General features: G+C 41.2%; 1 long non-coding RNA gene across 1 annotated transcript in view; it reads right to left on the reverse strand.

Annotated features, from left to right (window-relative positions):
* LOC148187740 (uncharacterized) overlaps nucleotides 1-23,039 on the reverse strand; it is a 79,070-nt gene that overhangs the window by 54,803 nt on the left and 1,228 nt on the right. The gene's annotated exons all lie outside the window — the stretch shown is intronic.

Here is a 23,039-nt window from a genome sequence, read left to right on the forward strand (position 1 = left end):
CTCCCACCTGCCTGAATCAGGTCCATGGGCAGATCCAGAACCAGAAAAATATCAAAAAATAAAAATAAAATTGTCTACAATTTAGAAGCATTATAGTACTCAAGATCGGCCTCAAGAACACTTTTTGAAGCTCCTCTTGTACTTGACCGTATTTTTACTCTGTCTAAGACAAAGAGGATTCTGGATTTTATTTCAAGAGTGGTCAAGACCACAACCACAGGGATATTACTGAATTGCAGGTGCAAAAAAGAAGTAGTGAATAAAAATGGTTAATCTGATTTCAGTTTGTTAGTCTTTATCTGTTTGCTCATAGAAAACAATGCAAAATTCCCACACTAAAATAATCTCTGCCATGCCTTTTGATTATTTTATCAAGACATTTCTCAGTATACAAAATACATACAAACATATATACAGTATAGCAATAAAAGAGTTAAAGAGGAATTTATTTGTTTCCTGTGGATATTTTTACAATAATTTGCATCTTTTAGATCAAGTATGTCCTGCAGTGTGGGACTCACTGGTCTGGTCTTGGTCTTGTCTCAGTCTCAATACACTTTGGCCTTGGTCATAGCTTAGTCTTGGTTTAGGTGGTCTACAAAACTGCAATTTAGAGAGTTACTACAAATAGGTAAAAGTAGTTCAATTAGTATTTAAAACAGACCTACTTTTGTCATGTTTTATTTTGTTCTGTTTACAAAGTCTTTGCATCAGGAACCAACAGGACACAGGAAACATGATTTTTTTTCTTATTTTTTTTTAAATAAACAGCTTTCATCATTCATTTAGAGCAATAAAATTCATTATATTATATCTAGCATACTAAAGAATTACAATATCTTGAGAGTCACAGGTCGTAAAGTATCTCCTAGGGTTGTGTAATATGATAATATATCATCTGAAAATTTTTATTCTATCCTTTGGTATTGTGCTCTATCATTTATTTCGTTTACATCTTCTAATAACACTGCGTCTATCTGCGTAGCCAAAAGGGCATTTACATAATGCACAGCACTAAAAAAAAGAAACACAGACATGGAGGAGCTGGAAAGTAATACTGAACGTGTGGAATCAGAATAAAACAGTCAGCAGCATTTTGATTGTCCCTCTCTCTCTAACAGCTCTCTGCCTCTCACAGGCACACACACAAAAAGCAGGGCTTTTGCAGAGCTCCAGACTGTGACTATTTAGTCACATTATGGGACCACCCGCGACCCTTACGAGGACAAGCGGTTACAGAAAATGACATGACATTATGGGACCAAAGAGCACCACTATGTCTTGTAAATACAGCTGATATATGAATTGGATTCTTCCAGCCAGACAAGTCAGGTCCTTCAAAATAAAAGTACCATGGGTTCTGCTTTGATTTATTTAATTTTTTATGATTCTTTAACTTTACTAAAACGGTACTTGAATTTTATACTTTATGTTAATTAACATAACAGTATTTTTTAAACTTTATTATAATAGTAGTTTATGTAACTTTACTGTAACTGTAGTTAATTAATATTTTTTATTTTAGGAGTTTACAGTAGTTTAAGGGAGACTTCAAAATATCGCGATATATGTTGTGTATCATGATACTGCCTAAAAATATTGTGATATTATTTTAAAGGCAATATTTCCCAGCCTTAGTATCTCCTGAGTCTTGTCCTGTAGTCTCATCCACACTGTGCAGCTGCTGGTTCAGCCTTTCTCCACGATGGACAGATGACCCCCGCGCTCCACCCAGCCGCCCGCTCGGCCATACCCACACTCCAACTCCCCTCAGTGTGCCCGGCAGCAGCTATGCAGACAGACACGACCAAGCTGCCTGGAACTTCACAGTTAAGTATTTGTTCATTTGAAATGAAGTATAAATAGCATGTGGGTTATCGGTTTCAAGTTAGCTACCCAAGGCTTATGAATAATTGACGCTCACTCAGGAGGAGGGAGAGGGTGAGGGGAAGGGGAAGCTACCATACAGGGCAGGAAACTTTTTGTGAGCTCAAAGGGAGGACAAGAACCCAACAAAACTGAGGAACAAACTCGTATACTTCAGCACACTCGTGTCGATGCTCTCCAAACACACCCTCAAGTCTCCTGTTAAATCCTCTGGCGAGCCATAATAGAAAGCGAGCAATAACTCTGCAGCAATAAGTTGTGGAATCTGGAGTTGGATGTGGGTCACTGACAACAGGAGGGGGAGGAGGATGAAAGTACAGATGATGAAGTTCTTGTCAGTTTATCAGCAGGCCAAACCCTCCAGATTTCATCTGAGTGTGGCCCAGTCAGCTCTGTCTGAGACGCCTCCTTATCAGCGCGGCGTGCCGGCCTCCTCTGTACGCTGCGCTCTATCTCTGCTTGGCACATTGAGCTGCAATAAGCAGTTGTTGTTGGCAGCAGCATCAAAAGGCACGGCAAGGGTGAGAACTATCACACCGCTATCAAGTTAAAAAGGTTTTTTTGTCTGGCACTTCTTGCCAAGAATGTTATTTTATGGTTTTTATGCCATTTGATAATGAGGGCTCACTCAAAAAAAAATGTTTTTTTTGGTGAGACACACTTAAATAGTCTTGTTCCACATAAGTGTTCTCACATGCAATGTGCCCTCTTGTCTGAATCTTTTTTTCTTTTATGTGTGGGAAAGTGCAAAATACTGTGGTACAGTTAGATGTCTCATAAATGTCCAGTGCTGTAGTTAATTCATCAATACAGTCAGTTTGACACTTTGGGTAAAATAGTAATTTGCTTTCTTGCCTGAAGATAGATGAGAAGGTCGATGCCACTCTCATGTCTGTCTATGGAAAAAGGCTACAGCCAGCAGCCTTTTAGCTTATATTAGCTTAGCATGAAGACTGGAAGTGGGAAAATAGCTAGCTTGGTTATGTGCAAAGGTAACAAAATCTGCCTCACTGCACATTTATAGCTCATTTATGCATTAAAAACGGCCAAAGAACTTCCAGGTTCTTTTCCAGAAACATGAAAAAAATCCATGCAAAATCCAAATTTGTAATATCATAAATAAATAACTAAAACTCGAGCCTCGTAACAGAGCTCAACAGTCCTCTGGTTCAGTCCATGTATGAGAGTCAGAGACATCAATAGAGACATCAATACATGAGCAAAGATGCGCACTGGCACCTTGTGTGGTCCCATGCATACATACTCACACGAGGTTCCCATCCTCCAATACATACATACATAATAATATCGATATTAAGTAACAGCTTGACTAAAATAGGAGTGTCCATGATCAAGTTAAGGGTTTAGGGTGAGGTCAGACAAAAAAAAACAAGACAAGAGAACGTGCTGGTGAATAAAATAGACAAAATCAAGAACCTACGCTGTTAGTAAATTTTCACTAAAGCTGCAGTTTTGAATTCTCACAAATGTATTATTGTTTACATTTGTTAAAATCACTTTTTTAAAAATCTTTTGTCTTATATGAAGAGTACTCAGAATACTCTTCATTTCTTCAGAAAAAAAAGACGAAAGAAAGATGTTCAATAAGAAATGGCATTGATCTACAGAAGCTACTGGATCAGGGGCATGCCTGGACATGTAGTCATGACACTGGCTCTCAGTATAAAGAGAGCCGGCAGTCAGTTAGCAGTGCTGTGCACGTTTCCACTTCACAAGAGCAATCTCAAAGTTCAGTTTAGACAGATTAAAATGAACTACTTCACCTTGCTAACAATTTGGATTTTGAACTTAATTCACAGCCTTAATAAATGACCTAAGTTCATTTCTTTCGTTTTTTAAAAATAAAATAAAACACTGATCATCATTCACTCAAAGATATTTCCTCAGACTTGTTGGATGCTTGAACTCAATTTGTTATTTTAAATTCTTTGCCAATCTGGCTGACCTGTTTTTCAGACCAGATCTGTTGGAATCTGTACTTATTTGTCCATAAAACTCCTTCAAATAGTCATATGAACTGACTTCAATAGTATGTGTAGCTGCTTTGTCTGAAATCCTGGTTGCAGCAGCCATGCAGGTGTTGTGTCTAACTCTGATCCCATCAAATAGTGTTTCCTCCAGTCTAAATGTGTAGCGTCCCCCTCCGTGGTTGTGTAATGGAAAAGGTTTGGTTTAGATTTAGGTCGGGGAAAACGCACATAAATGGGGAAACTCTCTTTGACACAACAGCATCATGACGGGTGTTGTAAAATACTGCGCTCAAGCATTGTTTGCTGTCGCAAGAGCGAATGACACTCATGTTCATTTTTATCAGTTGCAAACGGATATGCTCAGTTCACCAAAAACATGCTCAGGCACAACAATACAAGCTAAAGGAAACGAGTGCAAATACTGCATATAAGGAATAATAGCCAGCCAGCTCTGTCAGAAGCCCTTTTTACACAGAGACCACACTATAAGGCCACTGCGAAGTCCCCTCTTTATGGCACATTTGTATTTTCTTTAAACAAAGGTGGCATCATGCTGCTCAAGTGTGTGATTTTAGACAACATGCTGACATTGCAGAAGCAAAAGAGGCGTGACAGGTATGACATTACATACAACAGTGTGTGTCTGGTGTGACATAAAATAACAATGGCATTAAAATGGCAATAGCAATCATTTAACCTTCCTGTTGAATATTGGTTGATCTTGTCTTCTGCAGGCAAGAAGCTCCCAAAACTCAATGTTTTCCCAATCTGTCCAACTGCTGTTCCTTGTCTTTAAGTTAGCCGCTAACTGCTATTTAAATCTCCTTTGATGGGTCACACACACAACACATCATCAAAACATCCCACCAATCCCACCCATGGTCCTGTCCTGGTCACACAGTAACTCTGTCCTCTTCTGGTATGGTACCTTTTATTCAGAACAGCAAGGTGGTGGCATAACGGCACCATATTCCTGCCTTGAACAGGCAGTGTAAACATTGGGGTTATGTGCCTTACTACCCAACGCAGGTTTTGCACAGATTTAATTAAGTATATAGGAGGTGTTATAACTGGGAGATGAGCTAGCGAGAGTGTAGAGAGAGAGCCAGGCTAGCTGTTTCCAGTCTTAATGCTAAACTAAGCTAATCTGCTGCTGGCTAAAGCTTTATGTTTAGCGCACAGATGTGGAAGTGGTATCGAGCTTTTCATTTAACTCTTGGCAAGAAAAAAAACATTTCTTTTATTTTTACTGTTATTTTATGTTGCAAGTAATCAGCTTAGCATTATTTTGTGTTTTTAGGACAGCTGCTTTACAGTCCTGTTTTCTCAAATCAGCATCAGTGTGTGGGGGGAACTTTCCTTCTTGAACTTATCTGACTCCTGTCTCACTTGTGAACTAGTCAGGCTTTTCATTTCCTTCACTGTTCCTGCTCTGAGCCCACATTTCTCTCCACACCCACGGTGCTAAGCCCAGAGCTCAGCGCAGATACACACCACATGGCTCCCTGCATGTTATCTGCACGCAAACTACAGCAACACTGAAGAAGAGGACAGGGAGGAAGAGCGCACAGAGACAGGGATAGGACAGTGTGCGGGAAAGAGACCCTGCCACTGCTTCTCCAATGTTGGAGTGCCGCCAAGTCTGTGGCGGCAAAGTGAGCGTTGACCTCCAGTTAACCTTAGGCGGATTCACGTACACAGCCGGGGTGCGCGCTCACACAACGCTTACATCCATATTTCATTGCAGAAATATATCCGCCCGACAGTATTTTACACCCACTGCGGAGCTCACCTCCCAGTGGCTGAGAGGGCCGCGGAGGGCCGGGCCTGGAGGCTGCTCCTCTTCCACCGGCTGAGCCAAGAGCAACACGGCCAATCATCTGGAGCAGGAGAGTCAAAGCAGAGACTTAAAGAGGAAGATCCACGAGTCCAGCTTTGTCTTGCCGCTCTACTTGTCAAATTAATTGATCAATAACTCAGTCCTGACTGGACCTGATACTGCTGGATCTGGGAGGCTTCTCAAAAGTACGCGGTAGCTTCACCTCGTGACCTTGGCTATGCCCCCTGCAGACCTCCTGGAGAGTTGACTCCCCACCTGTCCAACATCTGCTCGCCAAATGAAGTCCAGGTTCTGCTTCACATAATCTGATTAAAGCCAAACCCCCATCTATAACCCAACCACACTGAGCCTCGTTCTTCGACACCCCTCTTCTTTGTCAACTCTCCACCCCTCCGCTGTGGGGAAGTTGGACCACATGTGAACAGTCAGTGAACGGCATCTGGACTGACCTCTCTTTTTTTGTTGTTCTCTGGCAGAGACACTGGAAAATTTCAGTGGGCATGTCTTTTTAATTCCCCCCCCTTCACTCTTTCTCGTTCTCCATTACCGTCTCCCTCCCTGATCCTATCTCAGTCTATTTCTAGATGGATGTACTATGTATGTACACACATACATATCAGGGGGGTGTTTTGATCGTCAACCTATATCCAGCTCAGATTGCAGGGTTTTAGCATGTCCCATCTATCCTCTTCTTCCCCTTTCATTCTGCCTCTCTGCTCTCATTTCCACCACTTTTCTTCTCTCCCCATTCCCGTGTGTCCTTCTCCTCCAGCGCAGTGTATCATTGCTGGTTGGCTGGCCTCTGCGTAAACCCTGGGCTCATTCGGCAGTCCTGCTTACTCTCACCCTCGGCCTCCCCGTCGCTCCAGCGAGCCACCGGAAAGTTCTCCTCGCTCGGAGCTCTGGCACCAGGAGCCGAATCCATGTATGTGTTTATGGAGTTCTGACAAATTCCTTCCTCCTTGCTCCCCTCTCTTGCGTCGCAGACTTGACATGCGAGCATTATATTTAATCCCTCATTCCCCGTGCAGGCAGAGGCAGTGTGGTGGAGGAGCTATGGGGCCTGGAGCTGAAGCGATGGCCTCTGCGGTGGCTGGTGCACCATTATGGAGGCAGCAGGACAGGCGAGCGATGGGTTTAGATAGGCCTTGTGGTGGAGCTATGGGATATGTGGTGGAGCTGTATTTTCTTATGGCAGGTTGCTGCCAGGGTCATTGGCATTGGGAATACTGGTCACTCTTTAATTAATTGAATTATGATTAAGCACCACTGAGTATTAGGTTCTCCAGCAGACACTGAAAAAACACCAGGGTCTGTGCGTGCTTTTGTGTTAACTAGACCTTATGCTACTGAGCCACATTACAGCTAAAGTGAAACATAAAAATGCATAATAAAGTTACCACACATAATGGTATACCACATATGATGCTCTAAGTATAACTCATTGCCATAACAACTCTGTTTGTAGACAGTTTTGCAAATTACAGTTGCAAAAACACTTTAAGCACTGCATCAGTTATTCGCCATCTTGGGTTCAAAGATGTCACACGACTTCTGTAAAGCAACAAAATAAAATGTTTGCAACAAGAGTATGAGCGTCAGTAAGTTTAAAACAAAGTGCCTGCTAGATTATCTAACAGCATCTAAAACCCCAATTCAGGAGGATAATCTGGTGGAGCTGCTTTGGAAACTTTTCCTGGCAGACAATCTGATATGCATGGAAGAAAATTTTGTTTCATTGCACGCCTCCATGGTGAACGAAGGATCCAAAAACAGACAAAAATAGAAATGACTTAAAGTCATAGGGGTCCAGCATTTACATCAAAACATGCATAACTACATGAAAACATCTGTTTACAAACTCTTACAAAACTCATGCAGAATAATCCAAGTCTCATTTAAGAAATTGTATGCTCAAGTACGTTTTCAAACATGTACAGTACAAACATACATTTTCACTAAACCGAAACTCTAAGACACAAACAAGAAGAGTTCAAACTTATCCAGATGCATTACTTATGTGTAGATGTGTTTTAAATGTGGAAGCATGCAAGAAAAACATAGTTTTCCTAACAAATTGAATATAACATGGGGTGAGAAACTGATATACAAATGATTATTTTGTGGATCAAGTGCTCCTTTAAGGAGTAAGTGACCAAGTGTGCAGAACTGTGAAAGTCTGCAGGGATTGTACTCGCTTTCTGTCAAAATTTCTTCTTTTAATTCCCTCACATAACTACTCCAATCACTTTTCATGTGTACAACCAACACCATAAATGCTTTCAAGGGGCGACTGTGTTGACACCATGCGCTGTTTTCCTCATTCATGATCCATCACATCCAGACAACAAACACATGCATAAGATAGAATGTGCATTAAAGTCACAGGCCATAAACCAAAACAATGAGCTGAAAGACACTAAACAGCTCTGTAGAGCTAAGGGGAACTGCAGTCAGGTGACACCTTTAATATAAGTCAAAGTCATCTGAGCCATTAGAAATATAAAAGTACTGTTTACAGCAGCTTTAAACTAAATGAATAACCAAGTGAATGCCATTTTAAAGCCTCACTTACATGGCAGTGCTAAAAAAATGTAACTGATTATTTGTTAATAACGGTAACCATAGTAAGAAAATGCAAAAATATCCTGTACAGCCTGCACAGTGTATAGCATCAGCAACTCTTTCCTGTCATGGTGTCTGCAAGGCATAGAGGGAAACAATGAGAAATAAAAAGACACAAGAGAATGAGAGGGGGTCAGGAAGACATTGAGAAACAAGGCTGTTTTGAGTTTTCCTTTCCCAGAAGAGTGAATCAGCTAAGGGTGACCACAAAGGAGCCCAGAGGCCCTTCATCCAGACCCCAGGGTCTTTTCCAGGAGGAGTAAAGGGGGGAGAAGTGTCACAGTGGCCCCTCACTCTGTTTCCCAGTGACTCACACAGCTGTTGTCACAATGCTGGGTACCAGCTATATGACCACAACCCACCCAGGTTGTGGAAGGCTCTCTTGTTTTCTTAATGTATTGACGTATTTTCTCTGGACGATCTGGTCCTGAGTCTTTATATGCTGCTTACATGCTGCTGACATGTTTTATTTTGTCTGGCAATTTTGACACATGTAACTCTGCTCCAGGGATAGAAGCATAATATATGAGCGTCTGCCGTGTTGAATGATCTTCTTTGACATACTATAAATGGGATGGGATATAAAAGGGATGTTGTAAAGGAATGCTTACATTACTTTAAGTCAAGCACTGTGCCAAGCTGCAGTTTCACGCTACTTTCAGTAAATATTTTCACCATGACTCCACACTGTAGACCACACAACCTTTATCATCAAGCATGGCAATAGTTTCAGCTTCAGTGAAAAATGAACAGAGCCGTTTTAGATGCTTTTTCTTGTAATTTTTGTGTCCTCAGAAATGCTTCTTGGAGCTCTCTGCTCTTTTCTCAGCAACGCTCGGCTTCAGAATCCTGCATGGGAGCTGCCCAAATCAACCACAGGTCATTGAGCAACTCCACTGGAGCTTTTGCTTGTTGTGTTGTGGGCTGTTGCTCAAGGGCATCTGCGGATCTGAACCTGCGGCCTCTGGTCAAAACTCCTCTGTGCACACCCACTTATACCAAGGAAATCTGACTCAGGTATCTGTCTGATGCTGTAAGCAAATTTTCAGATTTCGTGCTATTTCTCTCAAGCTTTGCAATGTAGTACAATGTACAATGTAATCTCTGTGGCTTACATGAAATACACCACGAGGACACTGCATGAAACTGCACCTCCCATCAATCTAGTGCTGTTAGCCAAGGGACTGTTTGTTATTTATAAGAAGGGAGCGGAAGTGCAAAATGGGGGAGGCACTTTGGATATTTTTTTTAGCACTGGAGAGGAAAAAAAAATTGGCTTTTGCCTTTGTTCGGATAGGACAGTGAGAGAGGGGATGAAATGCATTAAAGGGCTGCAGATTGGAGTCTAACCCACAGTTACTGTGGCAATGACACAGCCTCTGTACATAGGGCACCTGTGCTACCAGGTGAGCTTCTGGCCGCCCCAGACATTCAAATTTAAATGGTTGTATTTTGTATTTATTTTAAATATCATCAGAACGTAGCATGTTTTTGAAAGCAGGTTTCCTTTAAAAAATAAAAAACATTTATAATCACACAATTTATCATGGCCAGAATCTGTGAAATGTGGTTATTAATGGTGGAGGGAAGGTCATGCAGTCAGTCACTCAGGGAGGTCATGATATTAAAAAAAATAAAAATGAAATAAAAAAAACACGCACCCCAGTGATTCCACTACTCCCCTACCCTAATAAAGTACACTCCCTAAAATGATCAATTTTGGTGAACAACATAGAACTGCACTTTTTTGCTGGCACCCCTAACAATCATCAAAACATTGAGCACCCATAATTTAAACCATAACAATAAAGCATAGTTTTGGATCATTGGGACCAGGGCGGCCATAGTGAGTCTGATACATTACTTGATCAACAGGAATTGGAGACCTCTGTTTGGTGTTTTTAAACTTGTTCCAAGTCAATCTTTGGCTCTTTTTAATCAATGGACTTCAAAATAAAACTGGTTAGCTGTCTTTACAGATACACAACACAATGAAACAGGATTGGATCTTTGCATGTCAAATAATTTCTAACATTAACTGCGATATAGGAAATCAAAGAATATCAGTATGCGATTGCTTAACTCTCCATACTGATATATTTTTGACTAACCTGTAAACTACCACAGTATGACTAAATTCCTGAAATTTAGTCATGACTTTTGCTTTTGGTGTGCCATCCCAAGATTTTCAGTGACCCCATTTGGTTGCCCCTATTAGAAGTATTCCTATCAATAACAACCTGGACACTAAGTTACTGTAAATGCTGAGATTTATGAACTTGTCACTAAAAACAAAACAAAAAAATCCAGAAGAGCAGGAAACAGAAGCAGGCAGGTGATCATACAAAAAATGTTTCATTACTAATAATCAATGAGTGTATCCTTTTAACAAATACTGTCTATGTGCCCAAAGTCCCTCTGCCATAACATTACATTGTTGCCCAAAAACTGTCAGTGATCCACATTGTTGCAGTGGCTGACATGTTCCTTTATTGCCATGAACACACACACACTGTAGTTTATTTTAAGTCAATCCCACATTCACCGTCCTGCTGCCCTAAATACTCACCAGAGCACCAAATGTGTAATAATACACAGCTGAAAATAGTCCCCAACAAATGCACTATTTACTCCTATTTGAGTAACGTTTGCTAAAAACTACAGCAACCTGCAGTTTCAGAAAATGATGTAGCCTTTTTAAAATATGAGGCTATACAGTATATTTATGTTACTTGAGTTTTTTAAGATTTGTGTCTTCAGTAGGAATGACTGGGCTCAGGGACTGTGAGCACTGAGACATTAACTAAAACGTCATTGGTTTGGATCTTTCCAAAATTTTTGTTGAAAGTGACAAAAACGGTGCCAGCCTTACAAAGCCCCAGCTTAGCGTGTTTGGCTGAATTTTAGTTGATTTGGCTTACACACAATAACATTATTACCCAAACTGTCCATTTTAAATATCCATTATAGCTTACAGACTGACTTCATATTTCAACTCCGGCCCTCTGTCCTTACCATAATCGTGCTCACTAACACTTTACCTGTGCAACGCGGGATAATAACTGATATAGAGGGGTGCCCATGTTCAGTTTTACCTTCAAATTAAGTTATTCACATAATCTGGTTAACCTACCAGATGGAAAACAGTTATGTAACATATATTTATGTTATGCAAGCTCTCCTTGTTTTATATAATTTCATTGTGCACTGTCCCAGTCTAAATAAAATAAAATTACATCATATTAAGCACTGCCTGACCTCATTAGGGCTATATCACTACATTCCCAGATCTCAGCAATTACTATGATAGGTACAATTTCATTTAACCAAAGAAATGAAAAGAACCAATCATGACACGGCTGGTTTCCATTAACCTTCAAAATGCGCAAATTGAAATTCTGAATATAAAATGGGAAAAAATCCCATTTATCACAAAAAAGTTTTTACACTTGCATGAGGTAGTAATTCAAGCAATTCGAAAAAGCCATATTTTGCAAAACTGCAATGGAAATACTTTTTTTTTTTTGCTATTTTAGGTCACATGATGGTAAGGTTGCGCACTTGTCGGTAGGAACTGGCTCCCTCATGATGCAGCAGGCTCAACAAGAGGTGTTACTGCATCGCATAACTCTTCAAAAGTTGAGAGGATCATCCGCAAGTTTTGAATCCACAATTCCTCTGTGAAATCATGGACTATCACCTCCCAGAAATCCCTCATACGTGGCCGCTCCCACGTATAAGGGGCTTGCCTTTCCATTATCACTTGCATGACACACCTACGCCACTTTTGATTGGAAATAATGACGGCTAGTGTGGTGGCTGCAATAGAAATAAACCTGCTAATGTTTTGAACATCCATTGCCATGCGTCTTGGAAAGTTATAGCGAGAAGAGAAGGTGCATAATATCGCAAGAAAAGCCATAACATCACTCACTGGAAGCACAAAACTGTAATGGAAACCCACTTACAGATAATTACCCATTACATATGCTGTATATTCCCAAAAAATCTGAAACATTAAAAGCATCACTTCCTGCAAGGCAGTGAAAACAGGATCAAACTACCCAAAGTATGGTTAATGTACACTTTTAATGTACTTACTTCATCTACTGTAGTAGATGAAGTAAAATTATCAGTGTGAATGTAGGACATGTATTTCTATGAACATGAGCTAAGATTCATAATTCATAAATGTGGAACTCTCTCCATGTATTTCACTGTATTGTATTCAGTCCCTTATGATCTGATGGATCTGAGCACAGGTCGGTCAGTCACTGCACTTCCCTCTGCAGCTGCAGCCGTGCCGAGAGCCACAAATGCAGGCAGGCGTTCCTCTGCCTGTTGAATGTATATTTGTGGAGTGATCTGTATAGTCTACTGTCCAGAACTTTGTCTTGCACTGCATGTGAGGTCCTCGAGTCTCTCTACCACCTGAATTTTTCACCATAAATTCTTGTCATTTCTGTGCAGTGATTACATTGATTCTGAATTTAGCAGTGTGTAACTCCCTGGTTGAAATTTTTTTAATGGTTTGCAGATTTCAAAAGTAACATTCTTTGTTAAATTAGTGCTTTATTATTGGCTGAATTGCTGATTTGTTATAGGAACATGTGACATTGTTTAAACAGCTTTTTTCACTTGTTTTACAAGACGATTTTAGGTGTCAGTCCTAAATTAAATGCAGCAGCGAAACACAGCCCGAGCGTATCATGGTTTATCTCTGCGGTGGAGGTGTAGACACAGACAGCTCACTGGGGGCCCGCTGTGCTCGGGGTGTGTGAGGAATGGTGTGACGGTGGAAGCGAAGCACAGAGCGTTTTGAGTCTGCTTGTGGTCGAAAGCAGCAGCAAGCCCTGCAACAGGAAATGACAGAACTCGGCGCAGAGGCTAAAAATAATGCCCGTTGTTAAGGGAGAATAGAGCTGGGGAGGCAGCGGAGTACAGCAAATATTATTTCAATTAAACCGCAGGACCAAAAACCACGGCCTTCTTTTCAGAGAAAAAGCCAGGTGGCTGCCAGGGGGAGAAAAAAAATCAAGTGAGGAGGGGGTGAGGTGAGGAGGTGAAGCGCTCGCAAATGAAGTCAAAGGTTTGTTAGGGTGATGATGGGTGGGGTAAAAGGGGTTAGTAAAAGTAAAATTCCTGTGATATTATTCCACACAATACTGACTCAGAGAGGACAACACGCTATTTTTTTTCTTTTCGCAATGACTCCCAGCACCTCCTTCCCTGACTTCACTATTGTTACAAAGAGAGGGAGGAGGAGGGGGCATCGAGGGCTGTAATGTTGGCATCAAACTGACACTAACGCCACTCCAATTCACCTCCCCCTTTCCTAACCCCACTCACACACACACACACACACACACACACACACTGGCAAGCTCAACACACCCTGGCACTCAGCGGTGCCGAGCTAAGAATGGAGCACTCCTTCGGCTCACGCAATGTGGTGTGCAGAAATTTCCTGCAATAAAAAACGTGATTGGGAAGATACCCATTAAAATGTGTGAGGAAAGCGGCGAGAGACTGCCAGCCAGCAAAGAATGAGAAACCAAAGACAAGGAGGAGGAGAAGTTGGTGGAAAGGGGGGAGTCTTGTACAGAAAAGTTAGAGGAAGAGAAGGATCAGGGAGGGGAGGTTAAGGGATGCACTCCTCGTTGACCACTGGATACCCTGCCACCTCTCTGCGAGAAAAAAAAAAACCCACTCCTTTTGTGCTCTCCTCTCTTTCTCCCATTTTTTTCAAATCCTGTTTTCATTTAGCACATGGCAGCGCTCCCTCAAACTCTTGAGTTTCCCAAACCAAAAGCTATTTCCTGATTCACTCCCTCTCTCATATAATTATTCTGCTGGACCATGTTCATCACTTCTTTTTTCAGGACTTCTTTTCCAGCACTGCCTGTTCTGTACTCGGGGGTGACATCACAGCCTCGATGGGGCAAAGGCGGCCCGGCTCGTATACTCTATAGGTCAGAGGTCAGGGCTGCTCCCACTCCTTCACACATACTTAATTCCTGTTTGTGCTCGCATTAGACCTGATGTAATTTTATGAAACACTTTTGCACAGGATAATGAAATTAGCCGCATGTCCTCAAATAGCTGCAGTCATTTAAAAGGGATAGTTCACATTTGTTGAAGTGGGGCTGTATGAGGTGCTTAGCCATTGACAGTATATAAAATACAGTAGATGTCAGCTGGTTCACCACCAGTTTGGAGAAGCAGGCCAGAGTCTGACATTGAAGCAAGGCAATGTCCTGCTGTGGAGGGCTCAGTAACAAATTGTATTTTAGTCATCACATGTTGCCGCTTATCAGTGAACTTCTGCGTCTACATATTAAGCTCTAGGTATCCTTCTGCATCTGCTATTTACGTTCCAGGATGCCACTACTTTGATGTCAACAAATGCACATAATGGTATTACACTGCACACGGTTATGTTTAGGCAAGGTTATGTTACCGGCAGAGTTTTAACCTAATGCCATTCTGTAGCATATCATGCGGACGCGACAGTTTCCTTCCGTCCGTGTTCTCAATTGACGCCACCCATCTGCATATCAGGCTGCTGTGGCCCGTATGGTCCAGCTGTCAGACCATCAGACCATCTGGTGGCGTATAATAGCACTGTGATAGGTCGTGTCCGGCCGCGTTCTCAACTGATACCGATCAGTTGAGGCGTATCATGCAGATGCGAAAGGTGGCTTTTGACATCGCTATATTGCTGCTGTACGCTATATTAAGAGCATTTTCACTGCCTTATCTTACTATCAGATGCTGATTTTCAGCAGTAAAATGAAACTCTTTTATCGCTCTCTACGAAGCCAGAAGCCATTGAGAAAAACAGTAATTTAACACTGCTGAACTCAGGATCTGCTGGCCCACCACTGCCTCAATCACTTAGCTTGTTTGTGTTATTGTGAGACGTTTGCATTTATAAAGGTTAGTTTGGATTCACAAAAGTCACACAATAACACAAATAAACTAACTGATCAAAGCAGTGGCAAAACCATCAGCTCTCGTGCTCACCAAGATAAAATTACTGTTTTTGTCAATGGAGTCTGGTGGCTTTCACAAGAGTATAAATTGTGACCTGAAGCCGTTAACTGCTTTCCTATTAGAACGGGCTGACTGACAGAAAGGCAAAGCAATGAAAATATTCTCAATATAGTGTAGACTTTTTTTAGGTGGGACAATACGTTTTGTTAATGATCCTTATCCACAGCAGTACATTGCTTATCTTCCATGTCAGTACTCCTGTCTGCTTCTCCAAACTGGGGGCATGCCCAACAACATCTACAACCCCACTTCAAAAGATCCCTTCAAGGTTAAGAACAGGATTTTAGGGAAGAATAACCTGCAGTTGAAAAAACAAATCCTAAAACATGCAGCACTGTATTAACTGTACTTTTGTATCTTCTTTGATGTAGGGGTGAAGCTGGGGCTCTCAAGACATTTTCTGAGCTCAAGCAGGTCACATGATTAATATGTTAAGGGCCCTTGTTAAAGGCTGCGGTATTCACCTCATAAATGGCCTCATTGTTCCCGTTCACACATACACATGCGCATACACTGAGGCTTTTTATGCCATAACTATTCTGAATCACTCGTAATGTGCCCTCAAATCTGCTGTTAAAAGTGCACACTCACTAGCATGGGGCATTAGCGTTGCATTTTAGCTGCTCAGCCTGTGTACTGTATGTTTTCCTCTCCCTGTGTTTCTGCTGTCGGCGTTAGCGGTGTTAAGCTGCACTGACACTCATCTCCCTCTCTTTCTCTCCCTCCCAGCTGTGTGCTTCTGTCCTCGTTCCAGCTGTTCGGGTGTGGCTGCTGTTGGCACCATTAGAAACCTCCACAAACTCAGGGGAAGTTGTGCTCATTAATTGACTGCTGGAGATGAGGCCGCGAGAGGGGAGGCAGGCTGCAGATAGACTTATAGGCCGCATATGTCTGTGATATTGTGTGCATATTAACACAATGATTAGGATCAGGGAGCTCATGTGTACTTTAGATTGTAATCTACTGCTGCGAGGTGAAGGGTGATAACTTACAACAATTAAAGTTCAGCAAAGTACCAACACATGTAAACACTACATGTCAAACTGATGACAATTGAATAAGGATAATGGTATTTCAAGCTGCACTAATCTGGGTCAAATGACTAAGTGTAATGTAAATGGTTTTGTTGGTAGTGATCATCTCACAGAGCATTATCACTCTACAGTTCCCCTCAGCCCTGCAGTGCATTTTAACTTCTTTCAGCTCATTGTTTTGGTTTTGGTTCATGCTTAGCATTCTCATCAGCCTTGTTTGCAGTAGCAGCTCGAAGCTGCAATAACATATAAACCAACCTAAGTGCCACACGCGCACCAAACAGCAGACAAAGCCAGCATATTGTTGGCTGACACAGTGAGGCACTCAGCAGCTACAGAGTATGGTATTTTTATCAAGAGCTGTTGGAATACAAAACAGAGCTAAAAGCAAAGTTAATATTGGACTTAAATAAATAAATGTGACACAAACACAATTCCAAATGAATGCTAATATTGCTCTGTGCACATGTGTTGTTGTTGTTTTTGTTTTTTGTTTTTTTTTTGGGGGGGGGGGCCTGAATCCCACAAAACAAAAAGGAAAAAACTTCCAAAATGCACAGTTTGCATCTGAATTTGCTGAAATATTTTCAGTCTACAATTAGCAAAATGACTACTTAAAAAATGAAAACATCTAATCCAGTGATACTTAAAGGCACATGGACCACATCTGGCCCACAACTGGGTGCCAGCTGGCCCACCAACTATTTTCTAGAGTCTATTTTACCAGAGTCATGGATGGATTACTGAAAGAGCCCATATGTACGCTTGCCTCAAAGAGACACAAAATTACCTCAAAGAGATGCAACTACAAAACAATGCAAAACTACCACAAGGAGGCAGAATGACTACAAAGAGACACAAAACCAAGACCACCTCCTTTGTGTCTTGCTCCTGTGCAGGAGTGGTGGGCCCCTTTGCATATCTTTGCCCAGAGGCCCGTTGTTTCATAGTACGCTCATGGCTAGAGTGCTTAAAAAGCATCCACAAAGAGCAGGGCTGCTGTGACTGGATTTGGCTCCTGGCAAAGATGAGTAAGGACATTAATCACTCATTTTATTTGACAAATATTAGTAAAGTTTGCTTACTTACTAGCCCCTGGCCTCCTGTCATTTTGCAAAAGTGGCCCCGGGTCAAGTAAGTTGAGTACCCGCTATTCCTGAATGACAATACTCACTCTGACAAGTTTGACAATGCCAACCTTTGGTATTCTGCAGTCTTTGAAATTTTGGTTGGTGTCCAAAAATTATTGGAATTGGATATCCAGCCCTACATATGTGATTCACCTATGTGAATGAGAAAAAAATACAGGAGCTGCAGGGTGACACGAGGACAGAAGATTATATTTAGGACCCATCGTACCAGAATTTATGACGGCAATATCTGAAACTGGATGCAATTATTGAAATGGAATTGCAGTATTGCTTTCAAGTGGAGTTCAACTTTAGTGAACTTTTTACATGCAAATGTATGACCAATAGCAGAGCTGCTGTGTCAACCACATAATGGGTGGTCAAACTGGATCCAAAATGCTTGAAGCTATCCAGCTTATTCGGTTTTATATGATTCTCCGCTGGCTGAGTAAAAAGAGTAGTGGCATGGTTTGCAGTCAAATTTGATACAAGGTCAGATAAATGGCATTAATGGGCTTCTTTTTTTATTGTGTTCTTTTTTATTTTTGGAGTTTCCCCTTTTGTGTCCCAACTTGGAAATGGCCAATTCCCTTTATACTGCAAACTTCCACTCCTCCCTTTCATGGCCATTACTTTTTGCATCCTGGATGTGTTGTTTCAAGATTGAGTGTTTTTAATTGTGGTTTGATGTGTGTGATGTAGCTAGTTTAAGAGATATCATTTTTTGCGCTATAATAACCGTACAGAGGCTGGTATGCAATGCTGGAAACAAAGTTATATCTGCCTTTGACTTGGAATTACTTTAGTCAAAAGCTGCAAACTCTCAGTAAATCTTTGACAAAAACATGTAGAAACAGAATAAGACAGCATATGAATATGTCTGTCCTTGTTCATCAGATGTTTAAGTTGACTTGTTGAAATATGCAGCATATATCCAGCTCATGTTTTCACTTATAGCTGTGCTAAGAATAGCGTGCAGACTAGACTACAATCTGCACTGTAACAGCAGCAGAAATCCTATAGCCCACAAGACCAGAGGTCATAAAAGTAACTGCTGATGATCTGACTTGAGTGAGCACATATGAGTTTGCGAGGCAAAATATAGTCTACACGTGTGATAACTCGGGAAGCATGCATGTCTACATGAGTACAAGTGTGTGCATGTGTGGTGTTGCAGTATATGATTGGCTGGTGATGCATGGCGATCTGCTCCGTGGGGTTAGTGTAGCGTGCCGGGGGTCAGAGCAGGACTTATCACAGATGACCGTGACATAACAGCATGAGTGGAGTGCAGACATGTAGGAGAGGCAGCAAGCAGCGTTTTCAGACCGGCTGCCATCACCATGGTTACGACCAGCAAGATGCTGACACACCCCAACTATGAAAAGCAAGTTGTTGGCCAAGAGGAAGCGCCTAACAATCAATGCAAATAGATGCTCATAAACAAGGATTGCACAAGCAGAAAAGACATAACCAGAGGGCCGTGGAGGAATGTTATTTGGGATGCAGTCAGTCCAAAATGTGCATGTATGGAATGAGTTGTAGATTAAATCTTTATAACATCCATTATTTTTTTCTTGTTTTTTTACAGATCACTTTAGCTGACAGTTTTGTGAATCACCATTGGCTAAACTCTTCCCCAAGTCCAATCATAGCTAAGAAACCATGGGCAAGGCTGGCCTGTCAGCGAAAGTATGATGCACTCAGGTGTAGATACCAAGATACTCCATTTATAGAGTTTGAGGATGAGAAAGTGTAAACACTAATATACAGCGTGTTTGTCGCCCTAATGTAAGCTGAGAGCCTTTATTTTATGCAGCTAACTGTACCTGTGTAGTTTTTATGTCATTATTTAAGTGTAACGTTCACAAATCCAATTTGTCCTCAAGCCTTTCCTTTTTAAACTGTTACTCATTTCATATTAAAAATTAAATTCCCTATTTGGAAATTCAAACAACAGCCTGTAGCTTAAATCAAACCTGTGATGCTTGTCAAAGTATGTAATGTGTGTGTTATGTTATATTACAACGAACATTTTTTGTTATCTCTCATGATAAATTATGACCAAGTAGCTCTACAAATGTAATATATGCAATGTTTTTAATAGCCTTCCTCCATGTCTTCTTCATATATCATCAACTGGTTAACATTTTGCCTGGTAGGCCACATGCAGCTTTAGCCTCAGTCCTCTAGCATGATATCAGGAAAAAAGCCATCGATGGTTTATTTAAGATCAGTACAGGGTTCTCACTCTTGAAATGATCAATTTGAAAAATAGAAAAATCAGCAGAGACTGTGTGTTAAGGAACTCATGAAGCTAACACTAGCTTTAGGTAACAAAATCCTTCCAAACATCTCATTCCAAAGTCTTTTTGACATAGAATAACAACATTTAGTTGTAAGGTATGGAAAAACAAAACCCAACGTCTGCAGGACGTCATAATGTTGACGTCCACGCAATGTGAAATTCTAATGTTGTCAGACATTTAAAACATCCTCAAGGCGATTTTCATTCCAACAAACATTTTTACATCTGACCAATGTGAGAGTCTGGAGTCTTTAGCTGCTAAGGATATGAAGCCATATTTACATCCAGTGCTAGTTTTAGTAGCTAGATTGCCACATGTCACAGTTGTCATTTTAGTCGACAAAACCAACAGTCCTGCGTCTAATATTAAGGGCCCCATTGTTTCAAAAATGTATATATGAATTTTTTAGCAAAGTATGGTTGGTGTAGCAACTGTAGCTATGGCATAGAAAACAATAAAATATTGTAACAGCAACAAAGTAATAACACCCTATCAATCAGTCATTGCTTTAATTTGTCTATGGATAATTTGATATAAGCAGCTTTCACGGGGGTAATTATACTTCGTCTTTGCCATAGCTTAGAGTTTATTGAGCAGATGTCGATATACTGACCCTGGTACAAGGTTGAGCCATAGAGGTGTCATGGGAGGAAACCAAGGTGAAGAAAGAGATGTAGATAGATAATTATACCATGCCACTCTCAAGCTCCTCCAGGACATTTCCTCCCCTGTGGCAGCGGATAAGGCCAGTGTTGGGGACAGAGTGTCATGCCTGAGTTTGGGGAGTGCCTTTGAGGACCACAGGAGGCCTGAGGAGCCAATAAAAGGCTGTCTGAGGGGGAGAAAGAGGACACCACCAAGGGATTCTGGAGCAGGAGGCGGCATCCAGACAACAGCTCTGCAAATCCACCGGCCCTCCCTGCCAAACAGCTGAACCTCGAAAACCTCACACAGGGCGAGCTGCCACACGCCACCATTATCTCCATCACTCCTCAACAAAGCTGACACTTTCATGGAAGTGTGACAAAAACGGCAAAAAATTGCAGAATTACATTTAAAGCTAAAATCAAAAACATATTGTACTTTAACAACATTTGAGGCTGCAGGAATCAAAGCTGCATTGTGTAGCTTGGTGAATGAGACACCTTCGCAGTGCCCAGAACAACCTGTCCAGTTCAAACCTGGCATTCTTGGCTTTATATCTGGAGCTGGGAAAGATGAGATTCCCACGGCGCGGGGTGATATGACGGCCTAGATGAGTTAAATGTCATACGCAGTGTACTGCTGCAGGCACATGGGCTCTGAGGGTGGTGCTGCATACCGCACTGTCTGCTGAGTCATAATGGGCGCAGTGGTTCCCACTTCACCCTGACCCAGCTGTCAGAAAGACAGACCTATAACCAAATGATTCAGGTTGTAACTGTATTGGGATGAACAGCTATACTTTGCAGAAACCATCTGTACTGTCCAAGCTCAACAAACTGCAAATCTGTCTGAATAAAATGGAAAATAAAAACGATTTAAGCTGAAAAGCTCTAAAACAACAACACTCAAAGTACTAGAGTCCACACTAATAAGTCTCTAATAATCAGAAAATTAAAATGAGACAGACATGCTACCATACTGTTTAGTATGCCAGAAAAAGATTCAGTATGTCCCAGTACATAGTATGATAGATGCAGTATGCCAGAAATACCAGGATATTCACATATTTTTTGCAGCCAGCATGCTTTTCTGGCTCTTCTGACCCACAATTCTCTGTGCAGCGTAAGATACGTCACATCAACTAAGCCGCAAACAGATGACAGCTGATTGACAGTCGACAGAAGCCATAGTGTTGGATAACAACACATTAAAGTGACCGATGACAGTCGAATAGCAATTTAATTATATAATATAAAAAATTGTTTAAGCGAACAAAATATTCAGAGATTACCACCGAAGAAAAAAATAAAACAGTGATAGAAATGCATATGTAGGCTAATTTTAGTAATAGAAAATGTTTGAACCCACAGTGTACGCAGTTATGACTTAAGGGTTAAACTACATATATTGCATAGTAACATCAGCAGAGCTCTCTGGGTTGATCTCCGTTTCTCACAAGCTCCTCAAATGGTCTTTTCTCCATGGTAATGGATACATGAGCAAGAGGGTCAGAGTTCAGGGCGCAGTTAAGAAGTAGTATGTCGCGATTTTGTGCATAATGTATTTAACAGTACACTATGTAAGGGCAGCCATAGGACCTACTAAAAGTAAAATTAATTAAGATGCGATTCGGAATGTACCCAAAACTTTTCTACACTTAAGTTTCACTTGGGAGGCAACAGACCAAAAGTTTGGCCTAAGGGTGGCGCCAAGAAGAAATGCAGTAATGTTACTTAAATGTCTTATTCAAATCAGTGTTTTGTTAGCCTCACTGTGCTTATATTGCATACATGTAATGTGAAACCAAAGGTAATGAAAAATGAAAGCCCAGATACCTGAAGGAATTGTTAGCATTATACATTTCTGCAAATCACTAATAGGCTATATTTGTTTGTTTTCTATGTATTGTAATAACATTTCTAAAATGCACAGCTCTAGCCACATGTACAGTGTATGAGCTTTGGCAGGAGGTGGAGGGGATGGTGGATAGCGTGACCCGTAGGCAAAACACCTGCAAAGCTGCAGGCCACTGCAGAACAATATTCAAGACCACTTTTTTTTACCTCCAATTTGACTGGTTTTTCAGTAACCCATCTGTAGCACACCGCTCTTATCACTGCTGGCAGTAAAAGTACTGCAGTAATAAACAATGTTTCACACTGGACCAGAATCAGAAGATAACATACCCAAACAGGAGGCAGAAAAGGCAACTTGCAGTATTCAGTGACCACACAAGACAAGGAGCTGTGAACTGGTACTATGCATGCTCGACACTGAATATAATTATTACAAACAAAACTTTAATGTACAAAATAATTCTTCGAAGATATCTAAGTTTCTGTTCAACAACAACTTTGCTGTCTTTCAGGGAGTACCCTTTAAATGTAGATGAAAATTTCAAACTCCACTCCTTGGATCCAACATAAGCTAAGAAGAACTATTAAAGCAATACTCAGTTCGATATTATACATTTACAACCCGCCTCGACCTTAAAATAGTTCACTATTCACCATTTAGACAAC

Source organism: Plectropomus leopardus, chromosome 13 (genome assembly GCF_026936395.1).
Source record: "Plectropomus leopardus strain MGB_pleo_1.0 chromosome 13, ASM2693639v1, whole genome shotgun sequence".
Taxonomy (NCBI): domain Eukaryota; kingdom Metazoa; phylum Chordata; class Actinopteri; order Perciformes; family Serranidae; genus Plectropomus; species Plectropomus leopardus.